This window comes from Benincasa hispida, chromosome 1 (assembly GCF_009727055.1).
Source record: "Benincasa hispida cultivar B227 chromosome 1, ASM972705v1, whole genome shotgun sequence".
NCBI lineage: Eukaryota > Viridiplantae > Streptophyta > Magnoliopsida > Cucurbitales > Cucurbitaceae > Benincasa > Benincasa hispida.
The window spans coordinates 7,224,575-7,236,036 of NC_052349.1; the positions used below are offsets into that span (position 1 = coordinate 7,224,575).

Consider the following 11,462-nt stretch of genomic DNA (forward strand, 5'->3'; position numbering starts at 1 on the left):
AACACTATGTGATCTTGGGGAAAGTATAAACATAATGCCGCTATCAATCTTCAAACAATTGAATGTCGGAACACTCACGTCCACAAAGGAAACTCTCCTGCTCGCGAACAGATCTCAGATATACCTTGAAGAAGAGTTGAAAAATACCGCAATCTCAATCAATAAATTCATCATGTTGGCAGACTTCCTCATTTTGGATTATAAAGTGGACGAAGATGCGCCTATCATATTCGGACAACTATTCTTTTCGACTGGTCACGCTCAAATTGATGTGCGCAAGGGGAAGATCGTAATGAACATTCATGAGGAAAAGCTCCGGATTAAGGTGATAAAGATTCCAGAGGATAAAGAAAAGAGGGAAAAGCCACCATGGAAGTGAAAAGCCAAGCTTGGAATAAGCGGTCCCTGAGTTAATATATGACTCAATCTCATCAGGGACGCAACTCTTTTGAACATTTTTTTCCTGCACCATTACTTCTTGAACTTTCATCATACTTGTTGTTATCTACTATCGTAATTACTTTGTTGTATTGATTCTCACTGTTTTTTATTTTTTCAACAATCGAGGCACACGATTACGGAGGTGTTACACGAAGAAGCAACGTATCTCACTCCATCACCGCAATCCAAAGAAGAGAGATCGCAGCAAAGAAGGATGCGTCAATATACAGTACGGGTGATAGCCAAATTTGGGGTTTGTATTCTTCCTTGTCTTTATTTCAAATTTTGCACCATTGCATCGCATTTTAGTTTAAAAGATTTATCACCACATCCTCTTTGATTACCGCAATCATTTGACATAGATAAATTTAGTAGGGTACCGCATATTGTCTCTTTGCCAATTATGATTTCAATAATGAAAAACATGCTTCTATTTCTTTCGTATATACTAGAGTCAACTTAACTTTAAGATAGTCACCTCATGAAATATTTCTAGAAGTTAGGGGTCCACTAGCTTTCTTTCAAACTCTCTTTACGGAGCTTTCTAAGAACATCGCATGATTTATTTCAATCTTTTGGCAATGAAGACATTGCCGCATTTTAAATTTGGGGATGAGGTATTTATTTTCGACCTTGCTATTTTGAAAAAAAATTGAGAATAACAACTCCACTATCAACACAATAGGAAACCCATGTTGATAAGAGTTAACTTATGAAAGGCACTTACCCGTAGTTGGATGTCCGCATGACACACGTGGAGGCAAGCCAAAATGAAAGTAAGTCACCAGGATCAATGCATAAATAAATGACCGCAACTCTATTGCCAAGTAAGGTATCAGTTCAGTCTGAGGAAGAGTGCATTGCTCGTAGTTGGATGTCCGCATGACACACGTGGGGGCAAGTCAAAATGAAGACAAGGCACTTGGATCAGCACAAGGTCAGAAAAAATAATAATGTCAAGAAATATGCAAGGATAAAATCATTTGATACCCCGGTGGAAAATTTTCTTTTTGAAATAAATCATGCGATGTCCCGGAATTTAGTAAAGTCTTTTTGAAGGTTAGGCTTGCGATACCTAGGTCTTAGAAATATTTTAAGAAGAGACTTGAACAAGACTTAAGGAAACTTTGGTATATAGAATTTGAACGAAGTATCCTTGAGAAATCTAGGAAAAGAACATTACGGTCGACTTGCTAAAGAAGATCTTTAACTTATGCTTGAGGACAAGCATTGTTTAAATTTAGGGGAGTGATAATGGGTAGAAATGCACGTTATCATAGTGCTAAGTTCTTAAACAATGTTGGCTTGCGTTGATAAAACATGTTAAATTGCGTCCAAGAGCATTAAATTCATAATATTGCGGTCGCATGCGTTCATCGCATGGGAACAGTTGATTTTTGTGTTTTTGTGCAAAAAAATGTATTGACGCAGGCGGAAATTGCGATCATAGGAAATCATTAGTCGAGCATAGCATTACCGCAAGGCTTTGTGATGATTATGTTTGCAACCTTTGCTCAAGAAGGATTGCCGCAACCTGGTCAGTGCAACTTGGTGGGCGCATTTGGGTGAAAGGCATAATTAATCACGATGGGATAGAAAGTTGATGACAGTCGAATCCGAATTAAGTTGACAGCCGTTAACGATAACAAGTACATTCAACTTTTCGGTGACAAATATTCTGCACATCAGTCAGGAAATTAAAGTCGTCCCATCTGAGCAATCATGAGAGAGAAGCCACCTTTCACCCTGGAAGTCCTATAAATACCAAAGGCATCCTTCAGAAAAGGGGTTCACCTGTTCACGAATTTGAGAACTTAGCTCGTCTTTGTCCATAGTTTATCCTTTTTATTTTAAGGCAGAGCACGAGAAGAGTGGAGATGCCGAAGATCACTCAAGGAAACTCGAGAGAGAATCTTGAGGCGTAGAAGCAGAGAGTGGGCCAACTCTCGCGAGAGCAAGATTATCTTTTGAACATGAGTAGAAAAACAGTGTAAAAACCTGGGCAGCAAGAGATTGCTACCAGACTCTTTATTCTATACTTGCATTCTTATTTTGTACTTCATCTTTATATTTATACAATGGAAGTTCTTATTCTACATCTGTTCACTCTCTTAGCACGCATGAGTAGCTAAACTAGTTGAATGGGTTGAGAAGAATTAAGCTAACATGACCTAGGAAGTTCATTGCTTGCGATTATCTTGTGTTATGCTATGCCAAATACCCCTTTAGAGCTACTTGAGAGAGAGTCTGAAGAAAGAACCTCATACTCGAGAGAGCTAGGTTAGAATCTAGACTCGAGAGAGCAAGATTAGAACTATATAAATAAGAGATAGAGACTTAGAAATAAGCTCTGTTTGTCAACCTGCATCACATGCATCCTAGAGATGCAAATGATATTATATGGTCGCCTTATTTGTGTGTGTGTCATTTTGACATCGCATAAATAAGAATAGAGGCTTATGTGTAGGTCTTATAGACTTATCGCATATATCGCATGCGTTTTAGTCTTAGAAGCCATGGCATTCGCACCGAGAGGTGGTTTACTGTTGTATGCATGTTGCATGATCGCATAGCATGAACGCATCCTAGGAAGTATTAGCCGAAACTTTTCTCAACCTGTTCATCGCATACTCATCGCATCTTCCATTTATTTAACTCTTTTCAAACTCCGCCGCATTTGTTTATTTTTTTCATTACCGCAAACAACAACCTCAACAACTATTGATTTATTTGGTTACTGCAAAGTTTTCCTAAAAATTACCACCCGCAACCTGTTTTCACAAGTCTCTAAGTTCGATCATGGACTTACCAAGAAACTCAGTGGAATTTACACTTGGATTCCACTGAGAAAACTTGAGTGCTCAATGCAATTTCACCACCGCATTTCATCCACATTTCCATATCATAAAATAACGCATTAATGGTCGCTCTAGGATGGCACGCAAGCGGATCAAAAGAATCTCACAGTGCAACCTAATGAAAGAGACCGTATGATACATTGACACGTGAACTTCTCCCATTTACTCTGAACATTTCCCCTATTCACCTTGATATTGACCCTTACAAACACTTTCTGAAGGGAGGTCGTGCTTAGGGCAATATGAAGTCGAGCATGGATCTCATGGTGTGAACTCTTAGGAATGTGAGAGTGTAAAAATGATATATCTTATATATCATTTTTCTCTCATAAAAATGTTATAATTATTTTAGGATTTTGTTATACTTAGCTAAATTCCAGCTAATGAATCTATGTAAGTCTATGCCTATTATAACTCTTATAAAAAGGACTTTATACTAAAGTTCTAGGTGTATGAAACCATTTAATTTACCTAGTGGCATTGCATGCTAATAGGACCTCGGTTAATTCAACTCAGGTTCCGATCTAGTTCCCAGTTAGGAGGTATTACATAAACCATCAACTTAAATACCTCAAGTTTAGACAAAACTGTATTGGTTGAGTTCCCTTATAACTTTAATCCTATTTGTCCTATTTTGTCAATTTTAAAACTATTTTGAAAGAAACTAAGTAATTATTCTAATCTAATTAGAAATATGATCTTAGGTCTAATTAATTTTAAAGAACTTAAAATTAATATATTTTTCTTCAGATCCTAGGTTTGCATGCAATTCTTTATTATAGGTTAATGGTTGCTAATCATTAATTTTTATAACTATTACAAATTTTAATGATTAGTCCTATAATATGCTCGCTATGATTTTAGTTAATTAACAATCATATTGTACTTCAAAAATTAAACCATATTACATGCATTTCATAACTTTAATATAACCATTATATTAAGTTTTGGATGTGTCATGCTCAATGCATATTGAATTTTAATTAATAACTTATAATAATATTATGAAAGTCAACCAAGCATATTCATATACATTAATAAATATAACTAATTACATTTTCCAATTAATGTCATGTAACAAGTTTCTCCAATTTCATATATTTTATATATCACATACATTAAATAAACCTTGGAATTATAAATCATGCATTTCATACCATACATTATAATACTTATAATATGCAAAAAATGCACAAACATGTTTAACCTAAGGTGGGATTTCTTTAAATGACATCTACAAAGCATTTAAATAACAAATGAACCTGCAATTTTGGCCCCTGGGATAAAATAAAGAAGTAAATTACACTATTTTAGATAAATTTATCCTAAAATTTCTTCTGTCGATTTAGAACCGGACCAGACCAACCTGAACCAGCCTGAAACAAATCATCAACCTGCGAACCAAGCCAATCCAACCGAACCGGACCACTAACTGAACCGCAGTCAAACCGGACCCGCTTTACTAACCCTAATCCTCTGCAGAATTGTGCAAGAATTGCGATTTTTGGCCAAATTGGTCTCAAACTTCCTCGACACGAACCCTAATTCTAGACCCGGACTTACAGAGGAATTTACAACAATAATGCCCAAAAAACATAGGGGCCTTTACATTGATCATATCAAAATTGTAAATCTAAGGCTAAATATTACAGAATACATTCAATTGCAAACCATAACATTCATAATACAATAAATCTCACCAAACTAATGAAAAAAATAAATAAATTGCCAAATTAATAATACAATTTGGCTTTGGTACCGGTATGAAAACCCTAAGGCACTAGCCAAAACACAAAACCATTTCGTTTTTTTTTTTTTTTCAAATTGACATTTAAAATCAAATAATTTTGCATTGGAATAAAAGATAATATCGATTAAGTATGCAATTCCCAAAAAGACTAATTATACAGGGAAAGAAATCCTACCTTGCAAACCTTTTGATAATTCTGTAGAATTTCTCTGTTAAATTGGGATTAGGTACCACCACTTGGAAACCCCCTATTCTTGTAGAGAATTAAGATTATGGAGAATTGTGAGATTTTCTCTTTTGGAATTTGGGAATATCACAGAACAATTTTTCTTTCTTTTCTCAGAAAAGAAAACACGCACAAAGAGCTTGAGAGCCTTCTCCTCCCTCTGCAAAAACAAAACTCTTTGGTTAGAGAGAGGGATGGAAAAATGTGGGATTGATCCTACGTTTTCTAGTAACTTCCCTAAAATAGGGAGTTAATTTTTTTAATTTAATTTAATTTAAATTAATTAAATCATATTTAATTAAATGATTATTTAAATCATATTTAAATGATTTCCTCTCATATAACATATAGTTTTAATGTGCATCTAATGTACATTAATTTTAACATATAGTTTTGATTTAATCAATTAAATTACATTAATTAATTAATTAATTCTTCAATTAATTCAGCATCCAATTAAATATCACATATTTAATTTAATTTCTCATTTGAATCATATTAAAAAACATTTCTCTCATTTAACCTATAGTTTTAATGTGCATCCAATGTACATTATTTTTAACCTATAGTTTTCAATATGAATCTTATTCATATCAAATTAATATATGAACTATTTTCCAATATTTCGTTCTCTCGTTTATTAATTTTGAATAATATCCAAAATTAATAATAAAGTCTAAAATTAAATTGTATATTTAAATGTATCAACATACATTAAGAAATTCTCAATTCTGAATTTGAACGTTTCAAATTTAATTTATGACAAATTACCTCAATACCCTTTACAAGCTAGGAATGGGACCTAATGGACTTGTAGATCAGAAGCTCCAACGATTATAATCCTTAGTCTTATGAGTTACATTCAATATCAATAGACAAGGTTGTCTTATGAGTTTGCTGAACATCAATCCCTGTATGTCTCTACATACAGTTAAATACAACGATTATTGATAAAAACATTAATAACTATTTATTAATGACAGTCATTTAATTACATTCAATATCTACGAGTTTTAGGACATAAAACCCAACAATTTTAACCCCTAATCCGGATCAAACGTTCTAATTTTCTAGTTTATTATGTTTATCGGCTTATGTTTGGAAGAAAATCAAGGACTATTTTCATCATTTTTATGGCCCAAAAGTTTTTTTTTAATAGTATAATAGGACAAAAGGATTTGAATCATGGCCCTTTGGGTCGTTTACATATCTGTATGCTAGTTTACCTATGCTCGTTTGTAGCAAAACAAAATGTTTAATTGACTATAAAATCATTATTGTTTATCAATTAAAGAAAAAAGTGAATAAACACGGTGGAATACTAACCTTACATCTAGAGTTTGCTATGTTTGACTTGAACATTGAAGAAACTATTGATGCAAATGATGGATGCTGGAAAAACATGAAGTCGGGAGATACATATAAAATTGAGAACATGTTATGTTTTGTTTTTCCTAAATTTTTTAATTTTTAATTGTTTTTGTACCACCATTTTATTTTTTAAAAATAACCTTATAAACACTACTTAAAATATATATATATATATATATTTCACTTTCCATTAATGTTTTCAAAAATTATTTTTATTATAAAATTCTAAATATGAATTCAAGCATTTAGTTATTTATTTATTTCTCCGAGAGATTAATTCAAACATTTCTTCAACCAATGTGAGAAGTGAGAACTATAGACAAACATCCAGATAAAATCATTCCAAATTCAAGGATTAGGACATGAGTTTTTTAGGCAATATAATAGTTTAAATAAAAAAAATGAATCAATTTATTTATAAATAAATCAAAATGCACTATCTATCTACACAATCATTGCTTTGAAAACATTTTCAGTAGATTGAGCATTTAAAACAATTATCCTACGATAACAGAATGCAGGAGAAAAAAATGATTCTCCGTTTCTGCCACCCACGCTTTCTTCCATGGTTTTCCTTTCCGCCTCCTCGTTCTCCTTAGCAGTATTGGCAGCTCCAAGATCTCTGGTTTGCTTAACTTCATCTTGTATTTCTTGGATTCAATTGTGTGAACTATTATAATCCGATTGCATTTTGAACGAACCTCTTTAATTTATACTTGTTCTTCTAAGTTTCTAGATTGTCGCCGTTTCCTCCATTTATCTTTAATTAGGTTACTATCAGCTCATATATCTGTGGAGAATAAGAAATTCTACCTATGAGAATCAGAGGATTAGTGGTTTATGGCTAATATTGCATCTCTTATGATCTCCATTCGCCAAAACTCTCGATTTTTCAAGAACCTTAGGATCCACATCTGGAATCTTTCAGTGGAAATGAACGGAGGAAATAATAGTTATGAAGAGATTGAACCGAGTGAGAAATTATTGAATCCTACTTGTCGGCAAGACGTCAGTGAGATTGTGGAAGAGGTATGTAAGGTCATTAGGAACAAATCAGATGGGAGTAGACTCTACTTTTTGATTACTCTTCTTTCAATTTCCATGACCCATCTTTATTCGCGAGCTTTTGAAGTAGCTAAACTGTTTTGCTTTTGTTGAGGTTTTTTCTCTGGTTGAGTTCACAGCCTGAGTTCTTGCCCCATCCAGTCAGTTGCAACACGCTTTTTTATGCTCTTTTGGAAGCCAAGGATTGTGTTCCCGCTAAATCTTTTTTTCATTCTTTTGGTTTTAGTTCTGAGTCTGCTTCTTTGGAGAATTACATTCGATATGTTTGTGAGGGTGGTTTGGTTGAGGAAGCTGTTGATGTATCTGATGTGTTAAAAGAGACTGGATATCGTCCATCCATTGAGACTTGGAACTTTGCTTTACAGAATTATCTTAAGCTTAGGAGGACTGATCTTGTTTGGAAACTGTAAAAAGAGATGATGGAAGATGGTGTGCAGAAGGATGTGGGGATTGAGACTAGCATATCTTATCTAGACATTTTGCAGCGATAACAAGGTGTCGAGAGCTTATGCGCTTTTGAGCAGACTTTAGAAGATGGATTGGCCCCTTGTAATGATGTTTTCAACAAATTGATTTCTGGGTTCTGTGAGGAGAAGAATTATGATAGATTAATAGAACTTCTTCACACAATGATAGCTAAAAATCGTAATCCAGATATTTTAACCTACCAAGAAATCCTTGACGGGCTCTGCAAGAAAAGGAAGCAGTTGTAGGCATTTGAGGTTTTCAATGGCTTTAAGGGTTGGGGATATGCTCCTGATATGTGTTGGAGTTGATGCCCTAAACTCTCGTTGGGTCCTGTAATTTGTAAACACCTGTATTGAACAAACGCTTGTGATGTAATAATATGAGATATTTTCTTCACTATTGTCTATGAAACATGAGATGCTTTATTTGCTTTACCACAAACCAATAAACTAAGATCCCTAGTTGTCGTTGTAACTTAAGCATGTATGCAAAAACATACAAGTGGATCATACCTTAAGTGATAACCAAAATGGTCTGTAGTATATGGATATAGAAGGGAAACCTTATCCTGGTGACATTACGGGTGTGGCCCACTTTGTAGATAGTTACAAGTGTTGTGACGTGCTATAGATGGTGTGATCCTAATCATTCATGTGGAGACATGTAAGTGGGGGTGTCCTATATAAAGGAGTTTGTATAAGACCAGACCATGAAGTGTTTAGTCTCGTTATATTACGCCGTTCATGACAGAGACTTCACTTCACTAGGATGACCATAGGTAACATGACCTTAATCCTGAGTGAGTTGGGAACTCTGCCTTTGAAGACGGTCCTTTGATTTGCATGGGTGTGAGTGGCCAAATCGCCGACTCAAACCTACCACTTTGGGGATTCGTCTGATTGGGGAGTTGGGAACTCAGTTACACAAGATGGAATTCACTCTTTCCCTAAAGCAGGGGTAAGTAGATAGATTGTTCCCTTAAGGGTTGATTCCGGGGCTTGAACGATGTGGCGCTACACACCTTCTCGTGGCCCGAGAGGTATCCACTCATAGTAGGATTATGATATATTGTTCATTAGAGGGATCAGTGGTACTTAAGGAGTTAGATGTAACTACAAGGGCAAAATGGTAAATTGGTCCAACTGTACTTACGAATATCTGTGAAGGGTTATCGTACTGTTGACTGTTTATATCCGATGGACACAGAAATTTATCTGTGATGAGAAGAGTGCAATTGTTGGTCTTTAGTGGAGTGCCCGACAATTAACAGATGGTGGATCTCGTGGCTAAAGAGTTTAGTCAACTATTCACGTACCGTTGGAGCTTCAAGTTACAGGTCCATAAGGTCCCCTTGATAGCTCAATGAATTCAAGTTGAGAATTAGTTTTTGGGTCAGTTTGAAGTGTTTAAATTGACAAGAGGGAGTTTGATTATATATGATATGATTAAACTGGTTCAGTTATATATGATATAATTGATATGATGTATGAGATACATTAATTGGAGGAAAATGATATTAATGTGATTTATATCAAGTAAAGGAAAAAAGGACTATGGTTTCAAACTATAGGTTATAAATATAATATGATAAGTTAGTTATTATATTTATTTATAATTAAAAAATTATGAGATAATTGTTGGTGGTTTCTCCTTAACCGTGCGTGATAATGGGAGGTTATATTTAGTTTTCATAATTAAAGGATAAAATGAAAATTGTTTTCATTTTGTAAGAATCATTTCATATCAAGTACACTGTCTATCGTTTAGCTCACAAGAGCCTACGTGACAGCTTCAAGTGTTTGTCTAAATGATCATGTACACACGCCATTATCTAAATGATCGTGTAGCATTTTACTAAACGATCGCGTGGTTGCGATTTTCTCTAAACGGTCGTGTAAACGATCAAACCTGTTTTACTAAACGATCGTGCACCTTTTTTAAATGATCAAGCACCCATCATACGACAGACACATTACTCTCCCACTTGCTTGGTCATTGAGTACGATCGTTATTTCTTCCTTCCCTCTACCAAATCCAATAGAGCCCATACCTCCTGGATTCTCACTCCGAGAATACCAAGGTCACTGATGGTGGTGTCCGTAAGGCCGCTTATTCATGGAGAAGATTGTTCGTGTGCTAAGCGACAGCGAGAGATTTGGGTAGACGATTGCAGTGACAGCGAGAGGTTGCTGATCCCAGTTCTTTGCAAGAGCGAGAGAAAGTTAAAAGAAGAGTTCTTCAAAAGGTATGTCTCTCGTTCCTTTGTATTAATTGTTAAAAGCATGCCGTAATTTGTTCTGAAATGCATAACTTGTTGGTATGTTTGTGAATGTTTGTAATTTTATCACAATGTATTTGGAACGATCTTGCTTTCGCTCATGGATTCTCTTTGATAATAGTTCCTTCAATATGGTCATGTATACAACAATGATTTGTGGGCTTTGTAAGATGAGTTGGTTTGGATATGTTAGAAAGTTGTGGTTTGAGATGATTGATAAGGGATTTCTTCCAAATGAGTATACATACAACTTATAAGATTGGAAATTTGGATGAGGCCTTAAAGCTATATAAGGAAATGCATGATAAAGGTTATAAAGAAACCACTCTGAGCTGCAACATAGTGATTACAGGTGTGTGTCTACACGGAAGGATAGATGAAGCATACGACTTCTTTCGAGAAAGGCCTTGTAAAGATGTAGTTTGTGATGTTGTAACATACAATACTCCGATTCAAGGATTTTGCAGAGAGGGGAAGATATTGCAGAGCACAAACCTATTAAAGGAGCTGCTAGAGTAAGGGTTGTAGCCTTCAATTTCCTCTTATACGCATCTCATTCAAAAGCTTTGTCAAGTAGGTAGTGTGCAAAAAGCAAAGAAAATGTGAAACGACTTGCATAATAGAGGTCTTCAGTCGATGGTCTCCACTCGTTATCACATAAGGGATGTGCGGTAGAGGGGATGAAGTGGTTGATATGTAACACCCACTCCCGAACTCACCTCTTTCACCTGAAATGAGATGTAAGGACGACAGGTACCACCCTTTCATGGCATCTATAGTCCAACTTTCTACTGTCAATCTTAGCCAAAGATAAATGATTAAAAACTATTATTTTATTACAACATAATAAAGTTCAAACATCTTAGTAAATTTACAATTATTCACTTTTTAACTTGGCCCATCTATCAATTAAGAAGTTCATCTTGTGGGAAACCTCGACTTCAAGTAGCAACTCGGACTCTTTTCACTATCGTTCGTCAGTGAGAATTCCTCTCTTTCCAAGTC

The 11,462-nt window shown here is 34.9% G+C and overlaps 1 pseudogene; it reads left to right on the top strand.

The window, feature by feature from the left end:
* The window catches only part of LOC120075741, an 11,286-nt pseudogene extending 310 nt beyond the window's left edge, over positions 1-10,976 (top strand).
* The last annotated feature ends 486 nt before the right edge of the window (positions 10,977-11,462 follow it).